This window comes from Antechinus flavipes, chromosome 2 (assembly GCF_016432865.1).
Source record: "Antechinus flavipes isolate AdamAnt ecotype Samford, QLD, Australia chromosome 2, AdamAnt_v2, whole genome shotgun sequence".
NCBI classification, from domain to species: domain Eukaryota; kingdom Metazoa; phylum Chordata; class Mammalia; order Dasyuromorphia; family Dasyuridae; genus Antechinus; species Antechinus flavipes.
The window spans coordinates 362,315,451-362,337,662 of record NC_067399.1 but is presented as its reverse complement, the minus strand read 5'-3'; the positions used below and the strand labels follow the sequence as shown (position 1 = coordinate 362,337,662).

Genomic DNA, 22,212 nt, shown 5'->3' with positions numbered 1-22,212 from the left:
TTAGATGTTGAATTTTGAGTTATACTTGTTGTTAGCCTTCTCAGAAATGATTCTGAACTTCTTAGCACTATAAAGATAAATAATAGCTGATAAATTCATAACTAATAGCTCATGGTTGTGATACATGGATTGCAGTGTATTAATAATGACTATTGTGAGCCCACTAGTTTTCTAGTAAGCAATATCAATGGAGCCTTGCTTATGTGGGGCAATATTTATGTAAATAATAGAGGAGTAAAGTCAGTAACTTGGAAAGCAATTAAAGGCAAATGAAATTGTCTTAAGCTGGCATCTTTTTTATCAAGTGGAAAACAGGCAAAAGAAATCACTTTTGTGTCTCCCGTGGAAAGAACCACCATTGTAATTTTGGAAGAAAGCACTTAAATCATTTTCTCCCCACTTGTTCTAGAGTCATGTGGTAGACAAGGATATCAAAAACCAGATTTATTCGGGGAAAAATCGAGTTTTCTCTCTTTTCCCCTTCTATCTTTCAAGGAAAGGAATTATTAGGTAAACTCATTACTCAAAAACATTTTTAGTTGGTAACTGAAAAAAATTTTCTTTTCAGGTATATTCTACAAGTTTGTGAAATTCTTTTACAAGTCCTTTTTTAAAGGTAGGTATGGGAATTATTGAGCAGTTTTCCTTTAGGGCAAGCCTTTTAGCAAAATCTAGTCTATCAGTTATTTCATAAAATTGTATTTATTCAAAATATAGGTTGGAAAGACTATATAGAAGCAGCCTTTTTTTTTTTGTGGGTGGAAACAAGCCCGGCGAAAAGTGCTTATATTTGGGAGAGTATTTGAATAAATCATAGTATATAATGGAATGCTGTTGTAGAAACCTGCAGGATTTGTATGAATTCATGCAATTTAAATAAGCAAAATCAGTAAAACAATTAATACAGTAACATTGTAAAAACAAGCAACTTTGAAAGATTTAAGAACTGTGATCATCACAATGACTGAGGATCCATACCAAAACCCACTCCCTGACAAGTATGATGAACATAGTAATTTTCACAATGCTATGATTATTTTTGTTTGCATATTAAAAGAGTTCTGGTAGGAGGGAGAGAAAAAATAATTTTCTTAATTGAAAAACAAAACAAAAAGGCTCCCACCGAAGTATAATTGTGAACAATGAAATGACCTGAAGCCTGAAGAGAAGATGGAGACACTTAGAAGCTAAATAATTGCTTTAGTTCTTCCAGTTAAAACTTTCTGTGGCTCTATCGTATGAGAGGAAGAGGGAATGTACCTGTCAAGTATGAAAATGAATCAAAAATGATTTTTTTTTCTCATTTTTTTTCTTGATTTCTCCAATTTTTGGTACTTGACTCTAGACTGCCTCTTCCTGGATATTTTCTTTGGAATTCAAAACAGTACTCATTTGGTTTTCTTCTGCCCCCACACTTAAGTTTCATTGTAAACCATCTTTTAGCTCCTAACTATAGATGACCCAAGACTGGCTTTGAGCCCTCTTTTCTCCTGATAGCTCTTCTGGTGGTCTCATTAATTGCCCTGAGTTCAATTATCTTATGCATATGACTTCTAATTACTTCTACATCATCAGTTGCTTTCTAGACATCTCCACCTCAAAATCTCATAGACATCTCAAGCTCTCCCTCAAACTTACCTATTTCTATCAGGGCACCATCTTTCTGGTCAGTCATTCACAAATGGCAATAACATGCTTAACTCTTGATTCCTCTCCCTAATCCTCCCATATATAATTATCATGTCTTACAGATTCTACCTCTAGCTCTTTCATCTGTCCCCTTTTCTCCATACACAGGATCTTAACTCACTTGATCAAGTCATCTCTTTCTAGGGCTGCTGCAATACCTGGCTTTCAGCCCATGTTCCATAAAGGTGCCAAAAATATTTGACCTTGTCACTCTCCCATAAAGATTTCAATGACTTCCTTTTTCTTCTATATGATTTCTCCAGATTGGCATCTAAAAATTTTTCATTGTGTCTCCAGACTATCTTTTCAGATTTGTTCCATGACTCTTGCCTTACACATTCCATTACACACTTACATTCCAGCCAATATGAATTGATCTTGTAATTCCATCTCCTGCCTCCATGGTTTTATTACAGACTGTCCTCTGTACCTAGAATTTACTCCTTCCTCACTTCTGCATCTTAGAATCTTTAGTTTCTTGAAGCCTCAGTTCATGTCACCTGCCCCCTAATTTTTAACTTTCATTTCTCAAATTTTCTTGAGTTTGTGTTTGTGTTGTTTTTTCCTAATAGAACATAATGTGGAGGACAGACTTACATTTTTGCCTTTAATTCTCTTAGCCTAGTTTAGTTTTTGCACATAGTAAGTGCTTAATATTTAATAATACATTTATTATATTGTTGAGTGATCTTCAAAAACCTACTTGAGGAAGCCTAATACAAAGTTGCCTACTTTTTTTTAAGAGCCCAATCTTAAAACTCTGAGAGAGGAGCCAACTTCAAGCCTTAAAAGTAATAATGATCCATCCAGAGAGGTAGCTGTATGCAGTAGAGGAAAATCCACTAGATTTGGACTATAAAGAAATGTGTATGAGTCCTAGCTTGTGGCTCATTACCTAGGTAGATTTTCTGTATCTGTTTTTCCACTTGTAATAGGAAGATCCTTAGCCACTTTGCAGGGTGGTTATGAAGATAAAATAATACCAGAAAGGGCGTGTCAAACACTATGTAAATGTGAAATATCTAGTCACTTTTTAAAATGCCTGAAATTCTTGAGAATTAGTTTTTATTGATATGTTTCTTATATCATCATAGTTATCCCAAGTCCCCTTCTGGTTCTCAGAGAGCCACATAACAGTGTTTTTTTAAGAGAAAAAAGTCACAACTGATGACAAAAAAATCCAAAAACATGTGCAGTGTGTAACACCTGTGGATCTCCCAACTCTATGAAAGGGTGGGTTAGAGGTATCTAATCATGGTTCTTCATTTGAGGCCTGCTTGATCTTTATAATCTTACTACATTTGCTTTTGATTTTTTGATGTATACTTATTTTTTCCATTCACTTTTTTATGTTGCTGTGTATGTTTTCTTGGTTTTGCTTGCTTCATTCTAGGTCAGTTTATATAGATCTTTCCATCTCTCCACACATTTTTTTTTTTTTTAATCAATGGCATTTTATTTTTCCAAATACATGTAGAGATAATTTTTTCTCCATTTCCTTCCTTTTTTCCTCCCTCCCCAAGACAGCAAGCAATCTGATAAAGTATAATACTTTTAAACATACTTTGCATTGTTGTACCTATCATTCTACACTTCTCCACAATTGACTATTGCCAGTTTTGTCATTTTTATGAATTTATAAGGAATAAGATAAAAACCTAGTGTTTTGAATCGCAATTTCTCTTATTAGTGATTTGGAGCATTTTCCATGTGATTGTGAAAATTAAGAACTGAATAGCTGTTTTATATACACACACATATAAACATGTTAAATGTATATGTGTATATAATTATTGATGTGAAATTGTCAGAGAAATTTTATATAAATATTTTTCCATTCAACCTTCCCCTTCTTATCCAAATCTACTTATTACCATGAGAATTGTGCTGTTTTTCTTCTAAATTTCTTTTAAAGTATGCTCTTCAATATTAAAATCATGTATGGATTAGAATTAGAATGTTTTGTTGAAGATGGTGTAAGGTGTTCATCTAAAGCCTAAGTCACTCAAGAACTTAAAGAGAAGGTAATGGCTATCAGAACCAATGTTTTAAAGGTTTTATTCCCTGGTCAAGGATCAGATTAGACTTCCTTATCTTCTGTCTTCCCTCTGCACACATTGCACACATGCATCATCATTTTTTAATATCCTTTTTTTACTATCTCCTGCCCTACGAGTTCCTATCCCACCTAAATCCAACTTCCTGTCTAAAGGCCAAAAGGCAGACCTTTCTGCCTTCCCCTTTCCAATCTACAAACAAGAGTTTTGCCAAGAGAAGTATATAGCTTGTTAGAAGCGAGTTGGTTCCTTTAGATCTCCTCAGATGAGGAGAGTCTTCAAATACTGCATCAGGCCTGGTGTCGAGTTATTGTATAAACTTGAGCTGAAAAATGATTTTCTGATGAATTTTTCTGCATGAAAATTTTAAACTAAGACACAAGGGGGTTAATTATTCTTCTTAAAGAACACTGATTCTTTAGCTAGTGAGACTGAGTTCCACATTATGCCAGATTGTTGCCTCCCAGCCCCTGAAGTAAGAAACATCTGAGGTCAAATTCAGTCTGAGACACTTAAACTAGCATTGTGATCAGGGCAAGTCATTTAACCTTTTATTTGCTTCAGTTCTTCATTTGTAAAAGGAGGCCACACTGGTAAAGGAATTGGCAAATCAAAATTGGAAAAGACATAATTGAACAACAATAATCATCATCACCTCCTAGAAACCCTTTAGGAAGCTAGATAAATAATAATCAAGTATATACCTAGAAAATAAAGTATATTCTACATAACAATTTCCTTAGTTTCATATGCTTTGTATTTCATCATAAGAAGAGCTATATTTCAATTGAAGACAGTAAAATCAAGTAGGAAACAATAATTCATTACAGGTCTGTCAGAAAATTGATAGAAGAAAATTTTGGGTTATTTTCTGATGCTTAAATCAATTCATATATTTAGGAACATAAGTAATCAGTTATATATCCCTTGCATCACATACAAGATGTACAGACCAAGTACTTTACTACTGTTTGATTTATATTGCTCTAAATTGTATGGTTCTATTGCATTTTGAACTATGAAATCATTCAAATTTGAAACAAGATAACCAAATCCAAGCAGAGTTCTTCTCTGGTATTGATCTAAATAGCAAATGGAGATTTTCAGTTCATGTTAGTTTGCTCTCTATAGGATGACTGTTGAGATTCCTGCACAAAAATTCACAAATAAAAGCAGCATTTAAATAACATTTAAGGTTTGCAAAATCCTTTATATATGTTACCTCATTTGTTCTTTCCTACAACCTGGGGATGGGGCAGGATAGATGCTATTATCCCCATTTTCCTGATGAGGAAATAGGCTGTGAAACCTTTTGTAACTTGCCTAGGATCACAATTACTAAGTGTTTGAGCAGGTTTGGGGCCCTAATTTGACACACTCCAAGCCCAACTCTCTATCCATTATATTTCCTATGTGTTTTCAAATACTCTATTCTCAGCCTACATGGAGGGTCTCTGATTGGGCAAACCATATGTGAGAAGTCTCAGCCTAACTCTACACTGTTCCACTTCCTAAGCAGCCTTGTCCGTTGTACGGGTACCCTCTCCTACCCCCTCTTTCTAGCTTCCTCTTATGTTTTTTCTTCTCTTATTGTGATGTAAGATCTTTGATAGAAGGGACCATCTTGTTCTGTTTCCTTTATTATCTCCAGTGTTTAGCAAAGTTCCAGGTTCATACTAAGCACTTAAGTGTTTTATCCATCTATATCTTTTTATCAAAAGCATTTTGAACACACAAGGTATCATGTGGTAATAAGCTATGCTATTGCTTTCAAGCCATTAGGTAAATAGGCTCTTTTATCTGATTCTATTTAGATTAGTACTGTTGACTTTGAATATGATGGGAAAACCTAAGCTGCTCTGTTATAGAGAATTGCTTGTTTTCCAGATGAGCTCCCTCCTAGCCTTATATAGATCAAGTTGTCAATGACATCTGTTAGTAGAGCAGAAGTTATTTAAATCTATTGTGGCCGTATCTATAGTGAGAAAAATAGCCAAAAATACTCCATGGCAGAGAGGAATGAAAGGATGATAGCCTTGAGGTTTCCAGTTTTTAAAACAAGTAATATAAGGGACTGCTGGCAGTGTGTTTTGATAAGTTTTTGACAGATATAATTTTGGCTGAAATTATTCCTGAGACCTTTTAGGCTAACCCTTCACACAACTACCAAAATGATTTTTTTCCAAAGCACTCTCCTCAATAAACTCCAGTGGATTCCCTTTATGCATTAGATCAAATATTAACTCAGGAACTTAAAAGTCCTTCACACATGTTACGGTCTTGTCAAATTTGCTTTATTGTTTCTAATATAACCCTTGGTTTACAGAGCCAATTGCATGGGACTTTACTCCTCACTGGTAGAAGTTTGATTATTCAATACCTGTTGTTTTGTTTTTGCCCAATGTAGGCTATGTGTGCCCACATAGGTCTGTCTAGATGTGGTTCGCAGGGAGACAAAAACAGATATTTCTAGCATCTTCTCTTCCCACCCTTCTCCAAGGAAGATGAATTCCTAAAAAAAGAAAGAAAGAAAAAAAGATGGACTCCTGCCAGGAGGCAAAGTAGGAGTTTGGGGCCAGAGGTTGGTGACTGTTCTCAGAGACAGAGGGTGCTGGGCTAAAATTATCTCTCTCTGCTCCCTTTAAATATTACTAATCCAGGGGAAGTGATTTTTAGGTTAATGCTATACTCCTGATTTCTATTCCTTAATAGGAAATGAAGGTCCCAAGTTACATATCCAAAGATAAACTTCCTTCTTATTCAATAACCTGTTCCACAATGAACATGCATAGCAAATAAGCCCATTTATTCAAATTGATTGCAAAATAGAGCTCAAAGAAAGGATGTATAGGAGGGAGGGAGTCAAGATGCAAAATAGGAGATAAACTATCTACTAATTCCTTTAAACAGATCTAGCACATGTACCAAACCAAATCTTGATGAAGAAATCTAAAAAAAAAAAATCAATTGAGGGCTCTGTCTAGCCCACTTTGGCATAGGGAGACAGGGAGATCTGTGAGTACTAGGAATGGTGTTAGATTAGGAGCACCTTTTATCCCTTAAACTGCACACTCTAGTACCCAGGAAGACATGGTGCATCAAGGCAAAAGGACTAAGCCACCCCCAGAACCATTTCTTGCTCTATTAAATGGGGACAGTTATAAGCTGAAACTTCTGTTTCAGATCACAGATCCAGCGGGGTGGGGGAATCTGTGGAGAATGGGGTTTGAAAGTGGGCTTTCCTATAGTAACAACAGCAATAATTTGGCTCACCCCTTAGATTCAGAGCAGGGTTTGTCTTCTAATATCTAAGCTTGTAGGGAGGAATAATCAAGGCAGGAAGCTCAGACCAAAGAGGAGCCTACAATTTTGTCACTTGAACTAGGGGTGGAGTCCAGTCTATTCTTTCACAAACCCAAACTCAGGTCTGAAACTTACAGAATTCAGATGAGGGAGACAACAGATTTTGCCTGGATTCGAACACTTTGGGAGCATTGAAAGCTTGCAGTTCACCAGTTCACCCTGGGATCCTGGAATAGCACAATACTCAGTATTCCATAAAAAGCAACAAGACTAACCCTGACCTTCCCTCCAGAAGTCCTGCAAAGTCCAAACCTAATATCAAATGCAAAAATAGAAAGTAGCTGAGAAAATATGAAAACCAAAAGAGGATACCACCATAATGAGCTATGAAAATGTCAGGGATGCTCAAGATACAAAAAACAGAAGATAATAACTACAAAATAATTACAAGCAAAGCCTTTTAAGAAAAACACAGCTTAGATACAAACTCAACTAGCATTACTGAAAGATCTGAAAATATTTTTATAAATGGAATGAAAGAGCTTAAGGGAAAAAAATCAAAAGAAGAGTAATGAAAGACTGAAAGGGAATTAACACCTTGGCATAAGAAGTACAAGAGAAACTTGGCCAAGCAACAAACTCACTGAAAACTGAAATGAATCATATAGAAGCCAATAACTGAAAAAATAGAATGTATAAAGAAATATAATCTACCAGTCATCTCCCGAAAGAAACCTCAAAATGAAAACTCCAAGGATTATCATAGCCAAAAATCTAGACTTTCCATGTTTAAAAAAAAAAAAAAAAAAAAAAAGGGACCTTAAGTAGCTATAAAGGAAGAATATGTGGAACAGCTCCCAAGCCCCAGTGTGATAGAGCTAACAAATGCTAATACCAGGATCTCCCATATATCTTAGCATAGTCAGGGGAAATGGCTGATTCCAGGTCTGGGAATCACCATGTGTTTTGGTGTAGTCCCAAGCAAAAACAGGCAGCTTCCAAGGCCAGATTTTCATGTGCTTTAGCATAGCCCTTGGGAAATGCAGAAACACCCAAATGGATCTCTGCACACACCAGATAGCATCACTAGGACCTCAACTCAGCACCAAGTAAGTTACCAGAATTCTTACAGCCTCCATAAGGACCAGGTATCCCAACCCCAAACTTAAAAGTATTACACTAGACTCTAGGGTCTTAACCTGTGGGCCTCAGGGCAACTTCAGTTTACCAAGTTAACAAAGTGGCAGTCACTGGCACAAGAAACCTGAGACAGTATTTCTACCCTGGGAGCAGAGCATAAATTTAAAAAGAAAAAAAACTCACACCTTCCCCCCTCCCACCCCCCCCCAAAAATATATATCCATATATTATATATAAACTCTTAGAAAGTTATTATAATAAAAGGGAAAACAGACACAAACTCAGTGGAGGGCAACAATGCCAAAAAACCTATAAGCAAAACCCTGAAAGAAAACAGTCTCAAGCCTAGGAAAAAACTCATGGAGGAGCTCAAAAAGAAGTTTAAAAATCATGTAGGAGAAGTAAAAGAAAAAGTGAGGAAAGAAATGAGGGTGATGCAAGAGAAGTATGAAAATAAGTCAATAGCTTGGAAAATTCCTTAAAGAATACAAATGGAAAACTATCTTAAAAGTTAGAATCAGGCAAGTAGAAGCTAATGACTCTATAAGATACAAAGAATCAAAAAGAATGAAAAAATGGAAGAAAATGCAACAATATCTCATAAGAAAAACTGATCTAGAAAATAGATCCAGGAGACACAACAGAATGATTAGATTTGGCAGCTTCAATATTAAATTAAAGAATCAGAGATGATATTCCAAAAGGCAAAAGAGCTAGGACTACAACTAAACATTACTTAGCAAAATTAAGCTTAATATGTCAAGGGGAAAAAAAAAGTCCATTCAATGAAATAGGATTTCAAGCTTTCATAAAGAAATCAGAACTAAAAAAAAAAACAAAAAAAACTGATTTCCAAAAAGGGGGGAAAGGGTATTTATTTAATAGAGCTAAATTGTTTACATTCATCCATGGGAAGATATTTATAATTCTTAAAAATTGTATCACTAATAGTACAACTAAAAAGAATATACATAGTACAAATATAAGGTGAATTTGAAGGAATGACATGAAAAAAAATTAAGAGATGAGAAAAAGAAGTTTATTGAGTGCAGAAGGAAGAAAGAATGATGTAAATTACTTCACATGATGTATGAAAGACCTATTAAAGTAGAAAAGCATGGGAGAGTAGACAATGAGCATTGCTCAAACCTCATCAATATTGGTTCAAAGAGGGAGTAATATATATAATCAGTTGAACATAGAATTCTAATCTGAAAGGGGAGTAGGAGGAGAGATTCAATAAAGGGGAAGGGAAGGCATATCAGGGGAGATAGTAGAAGCAAAACACTGGTAAAGAGGGAAAGGGAAAAAGGAAGAGGACAAACAGGAGGAAGATTACACAGAAATTAATCATAATTTCATGTAAGTAGGATGAACTTGCCCATAAAACAGAAGCAGATAGCAAAGGGATCAAAAACCAGAATCTTACAATATGTAAGAAATACACTTGTAGTAGAGAGACAAACATAAAATAAAGGTAAGAAGCTGGAGCAGAATCTACTATGCTTCAGTTGAAATTGATAAAGGGAGGGGGCTAGCAATCAATCTCATTCAAAATAAAAGTAAATATAAACCTAATTACAAGGACGGAAACTACATCTTGTTAAAAGATTTTATAGACAATGAAGCAATATCAATATTTAATATAATATGTGCACCAAGTGGTGTAATTTTCAGAATCTTGAAGTTAAGTTACAGGAAGACAAAGACAAAGAGTGTCATTGCAAAAATGGAAACTAATTTTAAGTCTTTAAAGCCTTAAAAACCAAAGCAACCAAGATTAGAATGGAAGTAAACAACTGGAAAACAGTCTTTACAGCAGTCTCTGATAAAGGCCTCACAAATATATAATGAACTAGGTTTGTCTCCCAAAGAGATAAGAAGCAGGGAAAGGCCTACATGTACAAAAATATAGCATCCCTTTTCATAGTGGTAAAATATTGAATATTGAAGGAACACATCAATTGGGGAAGAGCTAAACAAGCTGTGACATATGAAAGTAATGGAAAACTATTATACAATAAATGATGAGCAATCAGATTTCAGAAAAACCTAGAAAGACTTGTACAGACTGATACAAAGTAAAATGAACAGAATCAGGAAAATCTGATCCAATATTAAGCAATATTGTGTGATGATCACCTCTAAATGTAAAAACACAATGATCCAAGACAAATACAAAGGAAAATGCTATTAGTATCCAAATAAATAACTGAAGGACTTTGAATGCATATTGAAGGATTTTTTTTTTTTACTTTATTCTTTTGGTTTTTTGATAATTTTTTCTTTAACTACTGTGACTAGTATGGAAATATGTTTTACATAGTAACACAGGTATAAACTATATCAAGCTACCACTTTAGGAAAAGGGGAGAGGAAGGAGAGAAGAAAAATCTGTAATTCAAAATCTTGTAAAAGTGAATTTCAAAAGTTTTCTTGACATGTAACTGGAGGAAAAAATAAAATACTATTAGAACCAAGAATATATGTACTAAGGACCCACAGTCAGGATTATACATGATTTAGCAGCCACCACTATAAAAGAGTGAAGGGCTTAAAATATACTCAATAAGATAATTATTTCCCACAGACTGCATATTGACTTAGAAAACTAATTCAAATTAACTGACATACTGCATTTTTTTTTGTTGTTAAACATTTCTCAATTGGATTTTAATCCAATTTAGGTAGCACTTGGAGTATGCAACTGCTTGCCAACCACAGGGCCTTGAGTTTGACACCTCTGCTTTGTCTCTGACTCTGTACACAACTTCAGGAAATGGAAAAGTATTCTGCAACATATATAGAGCCATCCATCTCAACGTGCATTTGCCATCTTCTGGACAGCAGAGGGCAGTGGTTTTGCAAGCACGGCAGGGAGACTGATCTAGTGTAGCTGAAGAATTAAGTCAAGGAAGGAGAGAAATCTCATCAGCCAGCATAACTGTGAGGGCAGGAAGGGAGAAGAAGGTAGGAATGTCTAATAGCATCTGTTCCTATGACAGGCAATACTGCTTCCTTCCCAAGGGATGCTGAGTTTGTTTTGAGAATTCCTGGTTGTGCAGATCCAAAGGAAAACCTGAAAATCTAATGCAGTCAGACTGATCCCTTTAGTTATTGGGCTGAGCCTTTCCCTGGACAGTGTGGGGACATTGACAGCAAGGGACTGCACCCTCAGTCCTGTCAACCTGCATGTGAAGAATGCAATGGCTTTTGACAGGCTGATTATAAGATTCATTTCACTTTTGAAGAGACAGGGAAGAATTTCTAGTGTTGAACTTGACATCAGAAACTCTGGGCTACAGTCCTGACTTGAGTTATTAATCTATTATAAATCCCCCTCTTTAATCTTGTTTTCTCATATATAAAATAGGAAAAATTGCTCTACTGGCTTCCCAAATCTGAAGGAAGGAAGATGGTTAGCAAATATTAGTACTGGATAAATGTAACTGCTTATTATCATCCTTTAAAAAAAAAAATCAAAAGTCTCATCTCTTACTGGAAGAAGGGTTTTCTGCCTTGCTCAACCTCATGAGAAAACTAGGTCAAATTCAGGAAACTTGCTTTCTTGTTCTGTTTCCTTCTCTCTGACTCATCCTGTACTTTGGGCAACTGAATTCTGATTTATTATTTTTTACAGTTTATCAAGTACTGATTATGTAAGTTATGTAGTTTCTGTCATTTCCCCATTTGTAGGGGAGGGTGGTAGTGATAATTTATTCTTTTTTGATTAAGGACCTCTCTTGAAGTATGTCCTTAACAATCTGAAGTAAAAGTATGTCCCCATCAAATTGAAGTCCCTTCTCCATTCACATATAATCTAGACTCAGTGTTCTCACAACTAATTTCTTTTTTTCTTCTTCTGAGTCAATTGGGGTTAAGTGACTTGCCCAGAGCCACACAGCTAGGAAGTGTTAAGTGTCTGAGGTTACATTTGAACTCAGGTCCTCCAGACTTCAGGGCTGGTGCTCTATCCACTGTGCCACCTAGCTATCCCCCACCTTTTTTTGGAGTTAACATAATATCTTTATTTTAAGTGCCATTCACGCATATCAATTCTGCCAGCAACAATTCGAACGACACTTGGAATATGTTCTACAGCACTAAACTGTTACAAATCATCTCTGTTAATCCCAGATAATCAGGAGCCAGTTGCTTTTGCAGGGATAATGTGAGGTGAGTTGACAATTAATAGTATTAACCTAGAAAGTCTAGCAGTTCTTGAAGAGAGGTGATAGGAAAATTCACTGATGAGTGAGCCACAATAAATCTAATAACTTCTATACCTTGGATAAAATCCAGGAGGAATTTGTCAGAAAATGGGTGTTTTGGAAAAACCTCATCAACTGAAGTAAATATTTAGTCAGACCCAGAAATTACCTAAGAAACACTTTTATCTGTCAGAACTTCTGTTGTAGCGCAGGGGAAATGGGAAAAAGGAAGCATTTTTGCTAGCATATGTAATAAGGCATGGAAGGTTGAAGGGATTTTGTGAAAACTAAAAAAGCCTCACATTTTTGTTATAGCTGACACCAAAATGTTGCTTTGCAAGTTTTGTAGCCCATCTCACATGAAGCATCTTATTATGTTTTTCAAAGACTCTGTTGTTGAAACTGGTTTTTTTGTTTGTTTATTTTTGTAACACTCACTTCCACCCAGGCAAAATGGACAGTTTTTCCTTTGAAAACCTGTAAGAACTGATTAGCAAAGAAAATAATGAGCCTGTAGGTATGCTGTGTGAGGGAAGGAAAGATTTCAGTTTGTTGAGGACATTTCAAGAAAGCATCTTGATCAAGAGAGACAAGTTATAAGAAAATTTTGCATGGCTAATAGAAGTTTCAGAGCTGAAAACAAGTGGGAAGTCAGCCCCCTTAATATCCTTTGACTTCTAATGCTTGCAATCTTAAGACTACTAAGAACAGAATTCCATTGGTAAGATAGTTCCCTAAATCATTGGTTGAACTGAGGTGCTTTATTTTTTTTAATTAAAACTTTATTTGTAATATATATAGATAGATAGATTGATAATTTTCAACATTCACCCTTACAAAACCTTGTGTTCTAATTTTTCCCTTCCTTCTTCCCACTCCCTCCCCTAAATGATAAGTGATCCAATATATATTAAACATGTGCAATTCTTCTATACATATTTCCAAAATGTCATGCTGCATAATAAAAATCAGATCAAAAAGGAAAAAAAATGAGAAAGAAAACAAACCGCTAGCAAACAACAACAAAAAGAGTAAAAATATTATTTTGTGGGCCTACATTCAGTTCCCATTGTCCTCTCTCTGGATGCAGATGACTTTCTTCATCACAAGACCACTGGAACTAGCCTGAATCATCTCATTGTTGACAAGAGTCACGTCCATCAGAATTGATCATCATATAATCTTGCTGTTGCTATGTATAATGATCAGTCCTGAATCTTCAGTCCTTTATCAGCCTTATCTCCAACAGTGTCTTATAATTCTCAGGCCTTAGGATAAGATGTAATGTAGCAATGCAGTGTTAGGGCAAGAAGAACTCACCTGTCACCAATACATTTTATCCACAGGACCTTGGAGGATTTTTTTTTTTTTTTACAAGCAAACAGATGGGTTATAAATAATAGTTTCTTCTTAAATAGTTATTTAAGATAATCAAAGTGCTTTACTCATTACAGGATACAATATAGTACTGTATCTGGAGTCAGGAAGACCTATTTTAGACTCTTACTGGCTGTGTGACCCTGGCGAATCACTCTCTGTAACTCAGTTTCCTAATCTGTAAAATAGTATAGTTTAACTTGACTTGTCCTCTAAATTATCTTCTAGATTAAAATCTATGATCCTTTGAACTAAGACTTAGAGAAACAAAAAGATTTATCCATTCACACTTGAAACTCCTCTGATTTCATCTTTTTATCATACCATCTTGCATCTCTAGTGGAAATCAGAGGAGATTCCAAAAAGTTTTGATCAAAAGATTAAGACATGCTTCAATTTAGCCCCCCAAGCACACTAATTAGGCTCTTTTCCAGCATAAATAGTATAGTCAATGTATGAAATGAAACTCTGCCTAAATCTGTCTTTCTACCTTATAAAATTAGTGAGGAATTATTTCTAAGCCTAGGTTAACATCATTTCCTCAGTCTCAGGAAGATAAAATCTCTCCTTGAATGGTTACTGGTATAATTTCTGTTGTTGAAGTTTAGGCCATCTTTTCATTGTTTTCTTATTCATTTTTCCATCTTGAAAATAATCAAATGAATAGATTCTAAGCAGGCTGACATCATTTCCATCTCCTATTTTGTCTGGCTATTGGCTCCTTTGTGTCTCTATTGGATACTGCCCTGGGAAGAAGTATCCAGATTTAGTTGGGCTCCTTTGGCATTGATTCAGAACTTCAGGTCACTTGAGTTTACCTGTTCTTGGTGCCATTTCTCCCAATTAAGAATATGTGACTTCTGTGGGCTTCTATGGCTCTATGGCTATGACTCCATGGGCTTCTAGTTAGCTCTTTTTTCTGACAATCAAAAGATAGAGAAACCAGAATCACAGGATCATAGAATTTTAGAGCTAGAAGGGACCTATGAAGCCATTTAATACAGCCCCCATTATTTATTTAAAAAAATACATTTTGTGGATTTTACATTATTTCAATCCTTAATCTCTCACCACTAATTGAACCCTCTCTTGTGGTAAGGAAAATTATTACAGAATCTTTTCCAAGAAAACCCTAAATGTGTTACAGTTGGACATGACTGTAACAATTGAACAATTCACAGCTAAATAGTGTCTTCAGCCAAGACACATGCTTCAATTCCTACTTCAATATGGATCAATGAGGTGGGAGATTTAAATTCTCTATTTAAGCCCTCTCTTGTGATAAAGAAAATTATTGGGGGAGCTAGGTGGCACATTGGATAGAGCAGTAACCCTGAAGTCAGGAAGACCTGAGACTGACTTAACTCTTCCTCAGACACTTAACCCTTCCTGGCTATGTGACTCCAATTGCTTCAGCAAAAACTTAACCCCAATTTAACCTAATTGCCTCAGAAAAAAAAAAAAGAAAAAAAATTATTAAGCAAAAAACCAGAAATGATAACATTTAATTTGGAGATATAGAAACCATAACTGCCAATATATATGATTGCTCTAATTGTATAGAGTAGGAAAACATATTTAATCTGTTCTTCAGGACACTTCACTAGTTTTTCAATTATTGAGCTCAGTTTCCTTCCTGATTATATTGACATAGTTATTATGTTTATTTTCTCTTGGTTCTGCTTATTTTGCTCTGTTTTTAGTTCATGCAAATTTTCCCATGTTTCTCCAAATTCCTTATTTGTAATTTCTTACTTTACACTAATATTTCATTAAATAGCTTTTTTTCCCCAGCCATTTCTTGTTGATAGACTTTCCATTGTTTCTAGTTCTTTGCTACCATGAAGTGTTTCGATAATTATTTTGATATTATATTAGACTTTTGTTGCTATCTTTGACATCTTTGAGACATATGCTTAAGTAATGAGTGAATGACTATGAACAATTTACTTTTCTTGCATATCTCCAATGTCATAATCAGAATGATTGACTCTGTCATTTTATACAGAAGAAAACAGAAGCCAAATAATTAAAATATGCAAATATTAAGCAGTCCCATTTTTTTTTCAGATCTAGGATTTAAAACAAGCTCCTCTCACCCCAAATCTAGTGCTCTTTCTATTGCACCACACAACTTCCATCACCATTTCAAAATCCTGCACAAAGTTATGATGATATATATCAGTGCATCTTTGGGCAGAGTTTGGATTCAGAGAAATCAAATTTGTTCTTCTGGTCCTTGAAACAATTATATGGTCCAATGTATTCATGGCTGGGCAGCATCTGCCTGCCTGATAAATTCAAAAGAGACGTTCAACAATTTTTCTAATGGGAATCAATATTCTAAAGGTATTTATGGAAATACACTGTTGGTAGAGTTATGAAATGATCCAAACATTCTAGAGAGCAATTTGGAACTATACCCAAAGGGTTATAAAATTGTGCATACCCTTTGATCTATTACTAGGTCTTTATCCCACAGATATCATAAAAGAGGGAAAAGGATCTTTTTGTAGTAGCAAGGAACAAGAAATGGAGTGGATGCCCATCAATTGGAGAATAGCTGAATAAATTATGGTATATGAGTATGACTGCTTTCAGAAAAACCTGGAAAGACTTTTACATGAACTGATACTAAGTGAAGTGAGCAGAAGCAAAAGAACATTGTTTTTATGTGATAATCAACTGTGATGGACTTGGCTCTTCTCATCAATGTTTTGATTCAAGGTATTTCCAGTAGACTCAGAATGGAAAATGCTATCTGCATTCAGAGAGAGCTCTATGGAGACTGAATGTGGATTGAAGCACAGTATTTTCTTTTGTTTGTTTTTTCTCTTTTAGTCTGATTTTTCTTGCACAACATGACAAATATGAAAATATGTTTAAAAGAATTACAGCTACTTAACCTATACCAGATTGCTTGCTATCTTGGGGAGAAGGTTGGTAAAGGAAGGAGAAAAATCTGGAACATAGTCTTACAAAAATGAATGGTGAAAACTATCTTTACATGTATTTAAAAAATAAAATACTATTGAAAATTTTTAAAAAATAGGTTAAAAAAGATTTTAAAAAGGTGTTAGTGGAAAAGTAAAATAAGTGATAATAGAATGAGAATTTGTTATGGCTTTTGTCTACTAAATAGGGCAGCTAGGTGACTCAGTGGATATAGAACTAGGCTTGGAGTCAGGAAATCTGAGCTCAAAGGTAGCCTCAGACACTTACTAGCTGTGTGATGCTGGGCAAGTAACTTAATCCTGTTTGTCTATTTTTTCATGTATAAAATTAGTTGAAAGAAATGGCAGACCACTCTAGAATCTTTTCCAAGAAAACCCTAACTGTGTTATAGTTGGACATGTAACAACTGAAGAATTCACAACTAAATAGTGTGTTCAGCCAAGACACACTTGAAAACCATGCTTCAATTCCTACTTCAATGTGGATCAATGAGGTGAAAGATTTAACTTCTGTGTTTAAATGTAATGCATGATGGAGAGATGGTTGAGAAAATATTCTGGTATAGTTAATAGGCCCTGGCTCAAAGACCCTACACAAAAATAAGGATATTTGCATGTGAAAATTAGGCAGCAATGTAATAGCAATTGAATAGTCTACATCTCTGGTTCTTGTTCTGTTTCCATGGCAATGTTTTTGGTAAGAACTTCATTTTACTTGCCACCAATGGATGAATGGGATTCTTCTTGGGCATATGAGATATACTTCTCTTTGATATTAATCCAAAGATAATGACTACTATAAAATGACATGTGGTAAACATGGGTCAAACTAATTAAAATGCTACTGACCAGAATTTAAAAAAAAAAATGAATCATTCAGAGAAATTTTCAAGGCAAAGTAAGCAAATGATTAAGAATGGTATTCTGACAATCCCTTTGAGGGGAATCCAGATTCCATTATCCAACACAGAAACTCAATTAGTGTTTTTTAATGGTGCATTTTGTGTCTAGCTCTTTCATTGACATATGGCTCCTTCACAGGGGCATAGTTTTCAACTTAGAAACAACTTTAAGAAACTATCTAGTCAGCGCTCTCAGTTTACAGTTAAGAAAACTGAGTTCAAAAAAAAAAAAGGAAAACTGAGCTCCACAGAGGTTAATTTCCCCAAGGTCATGCAGGTAAGGAACAGAATAGAACATTGGTCTTCCAAATCCAATGTTTTTTCTATATTTCCATGACAATGTTCTTTCTACATTTCTTTGCCTTAGGTTCAAGTCACTGAGGTTTGACTCCTACTGAGCCTTTTTCTTCTATCACTTGAGTTGTGCTGAATGCTTCAGTTATAATGGTTTACTTAAAAACCAAAGAGATACTGTTATAAAAGCAAGCAGTGCCATAGTTAAATATAAAAGCTGTTTAAAATGGAGCAAGAGTGAACTTTGGGAAAAGTTACAAAATTGCAGCTGGTTTGCTTTTATTTAAAATGTTTTTTATTTTTTAATAGCTGGAGCATGTTTGCCATGCACCTATGTGCTTTAAAATTCTAAACCAACCATAAGAGAGGCCCAAGCTAAGTATTTTAGGAACAGTTTTGAGAATAACTAAGATATTTTTTGCTATGAAGGGTGGCTCTTATTAATACAAAAATGTAAGCAGATGTTAAACTTTCATTCAAATTCGATGTAATTGGCAACTCAATGCCCATGTAGCTCGCAGATTATAGAAGCTGGTAACAATGAACCACAGGTTAGTTCCAGACATTAGTCTCAAAGTATAGCAGAGACTCTATGTAAACAAGAAGTTAGAGACCCTCCAATTACTTCAATTAAGGTGATCATTTTTGCTAAAAGTTACTAGAGATGCTTATCTGTAAAATTTTTTCTTTTTAAATGATTGTACATTTTAAATGTATTTATAAGTTTTACTACTGGAAATCCCTAATGAATTCTCAGTATGGCTATTTGTAAATCCATATTTTTATGGATTTTCTGAAAATCAAATCTACTTGTACAAACAAGGTTCAACAATTTTGCTTTGAAGCTAGGAACCAACCAAAAAAAAATTTTTTTTTTTTTTTTTTACGAAAAGTGATTTTATTTTATTTTATTTTTTAATATTTTATTTTATTTAATAATAATTTTATATTGACAGAATCTATGCCAGGGTAATTTTTTTTTACAACATTATCCCGTGCACTCATTTCTGTTCCGATTTTTCCCCTCTCTCCCTCCACCCCTTCCCCTAGATGGCAAGCAGTCCTATATATATGTTAGATATGTTACAGTATATCCTAGATACAATATATGTTTGCAGAACTGAACAGTTCTCTTGTTGCACAGGGAGAATTGGATTCAGAAGGTAAAAATAACCCGGGAAGAAAAACAAAAATGCAGATAGTTCACATTCGTTTCCCAGTGTTCTTTCTTTGGGTGTAGCTGCTTCTGTCCATCATTTATCCATTGAAACTCAGTTAGGTCTCTTTGTCAAAAAAATCCACTTCCATCAGAATACATCCTCATACAATATCGTTGTCAAAGTGTATAATGATCTCCTGGTTCTGCTCATTTCACTTAGTATCAGTTCATGTAAGTCTCGCCAGTCCTCTCTGTATTCATCCTGCTGGTCATTTCTTACAGAACAATATTATTCCATAACATTCATATACCACAATTTACCCAGCCATTCTCCAATTGATGGGCATCCATTCATTTTCCAGTTTTTAGCCACTACAAACAGGGCTGCTACAAACATTTTGGCACATACAGGTCCCTTTCCCTTCTTTAGTATTTCTTTGGGATACAAGCCCAATAAAAACACTGCTGGATCAAAGGGTATGCACCTTTTTTGATTTGATAACTTTTGGGGCATAATTCCAGATTGCTCTCCAGAATGGTTGGATTCGTTCACAACTCCACCAACAATGCATCAGTGTCCCAGTTTTCCCGCATCCCCTCCAACATTCATCATTATTTTTTCCTGTCATCTTAGCCAATCTGACAGGTGTGTAGTGGTATCTCAGAGTTGTCTTAATTTGCATTTCTCTGATCAATAATGATTTGGAACACTCTTTCATATGAGTGGTGGTACCAACCAAAAATTGACAAATTAAATGAATTAGTCACCTCTTATAATCTTAAAATTCCTTCCAACCCTCACTTTAGGTAACACCTGTGTAGTGCAAACTTCCTGATCTCCAGTTGTTAATACTCTCTCACTTCAAATGATCTGTTACTTCTCAGTGTGTACATGTTGTATCTTTCAAAAGAATGTAGGCTTCCTGAGAGTAGGGGTTTTCAAAAGAATGTAAGCTTCCTGAGAGCAGGGGCTGCTTTACTTTTGCCTTTGTATTCTTAGCATATTGCATATAAGTATATACTTGTTTAATTGAAAGAAAAATAAAAGGAAAAAACCCAGCAACCTGTTGCCATTTGATATTAATCCCAAAAGTTGAAGAAGGAAATCTAAATTAAGGTTATTTATTAAAGTCCTTGATTTTCTGGAAAAAATTTGGAAGGATTTGAACATATGTGGCCTAGATACTTCCTGAGCTATATAGAGTTTAGCAGAAGTTCTCATGGTTCCTTCTTCACTGGCTTCTATTAACAGGGAATATAATCCAAACCTGAATACAGTAAGTGTGGTGACTCAAAGATTCCAGTGAATCCATTCTGACTCATTTTTTTCACATACACTTTTAACATACTGGCCTTTTCACCATTCCATATTCCAGGAATAAATGGTGGATACCTGGACATAATATTTTCAAAATTACACAAACTACAGAAGTGCATTTTGCTCTTCTCACTCATTCCTATTCTCATTTCATCAATCTAGTTAGAAGACCAAGAATAGAGAAAGTCTTGGGGCAGCTAGGTAGCACAATGGATAGAGAATCAGCCTTGAAGTCAGGAGGACCTGAATTCAAATCCAGCCTTAGATACTTAACACTTCATAGCTGTGTGATCCTAGACAGGTCACTTAACCCCAATTGCCTCACAAAAGAAAAAAAAAAGGAGAGAGATTAAAACAAAAACAAAACAAAACAATGAAAATTGCCTAAATAGGAATTGTGTAGAAAGGAAGTTATGACATTGTCATCTAGTCAGGGCAAAACTTGATCAGTCTGAATTTAAATAAATCTTCCAAAGAATTGATATGGATTATCTATGAATGAAGAGGATACAAAAGAAAATCACAACATACTCTAACAAGGTTGTAATAAGTGGAAACAATCAATATGATTTAGCCTACACAATATAAAATGGATCTTCTGATGAAAGGTGAGTTTCTGATTTCATTTCAAAGAGAAGGGAAATGGGCTTCTTCTACAGGAGTAGTTTAATTTTATTAAAATAAAAAATCCTGGGACAGCTAGAAGGCAATGAATAGAACACCAGCCCTGAAGTTAAGAGGACCTGAGTTCAAATCTGATCTAATTAACCTACTTAACCCCAATTGCCTAAAAAAAAAAATCCTACAGGAATCATTAGTGTTAGAATAACACTAATCTGGTATCTCTAGTATCTCTAGTCTTAAGAGTTTTACAAAGAAAACAGATTCTTATTGTTTTTCAGATGAAGGGGGCTGACTAAATGGTTATTCAAGGGTGAATATTTTTGGCTTCTGATTCCATGATGATTTATGTCAAAGGAAGGACATATTTTATATATATATTTTCAATTAAAAATAGCAAAGAAAAATATTATTTGGCAAATATGAAAAATCCATTAAGAAAAACAGCATAAAGAGTTATGTTGTCTCACTCATAATTTAAAGAATAAAATGGAATCTTCTTGTCATGATGAAAGACAAAAATTTTTTTTTAAATGATGGCATTTCAAAAAGAAAGCTTGATATTTTAAAACCAAAAAGAAAATCAGAAAGGGATTTTATATAAAATTACTTAACTCATTCTCTATAAGAATACTGTCTACATCCCAGCTTCTTAAACTGTGGTTCATGACCCCATATGGGGGTCCTCATAACTGAATGTGGGAATTGTAAAGTTATGATTTATTATTAGTAAATATTTAATTTGTGTATCTATTTTATATACCTTTTAACCTGGGGTCACATAAAAATTTCTCAGGCAAAAATGGGTCATGAGTAGGAAAAGTTTAAGAAGCCCTAGTCTAAATTTGCTTTAAAGATAGCTACCAAGACAATGACAGTTAAAGAAGTCAATTCAATGATTTTACTTGCTCCCAATTGTCTTCCTTCTTCCTGTGTATGTGAGATCTAGAAGTTTTGCAAAAGTTTTTATATTCCAATCCTCTTGCTTAAGCATCCAATTTCATGATGAAAATTGGAGAAATCTTCCTTAGGGTTGATACTGGAAAAAAATCAAACAAACCCAACAATAAAAAGTTAAAGATCCAAAATTTCTATAAGTAAAGATATAGAAGTGAGGTAATATTTCTCTGTTATCCAGACAATCTTCCCAACTTCATCTAGAAAAATCTGCCAAATACCGACCACTA

General features: G+C 34.8%; 1 protein-coding gene across 5 annotated transcripts in view; it reads right to left on the bottom strand.

The window, feature by feature from the left end:
* Positions 1-6,018: 6,018 nt before the first annotated feature.
* CDKN2AIPNL (CDKN2A interacting protein N-terminal like) overlaps positions 6,019-22,212 on the bottom strand; it is a 119,712-nt gene continuing 103,518 nt past the window's right edge. For 2 of the 5 annotated variants that reach the window (XR_007950730.1, XM_051978189.1), the window contains one exon: positions 6,019-6,258. The gene's annotated coding sequence lies outside the window, so the exon portion shown is untranslated. Of the gene's footprint in view, positions 6,259-7,184; positions 12,246-21,899; positions 22,065-22,212 lie in introns of those variants that run through there. The other 3 variants (XR_007950728.1, XR_007950729.1, XR_007950727.1) reach the window with 3 other exon arrangements.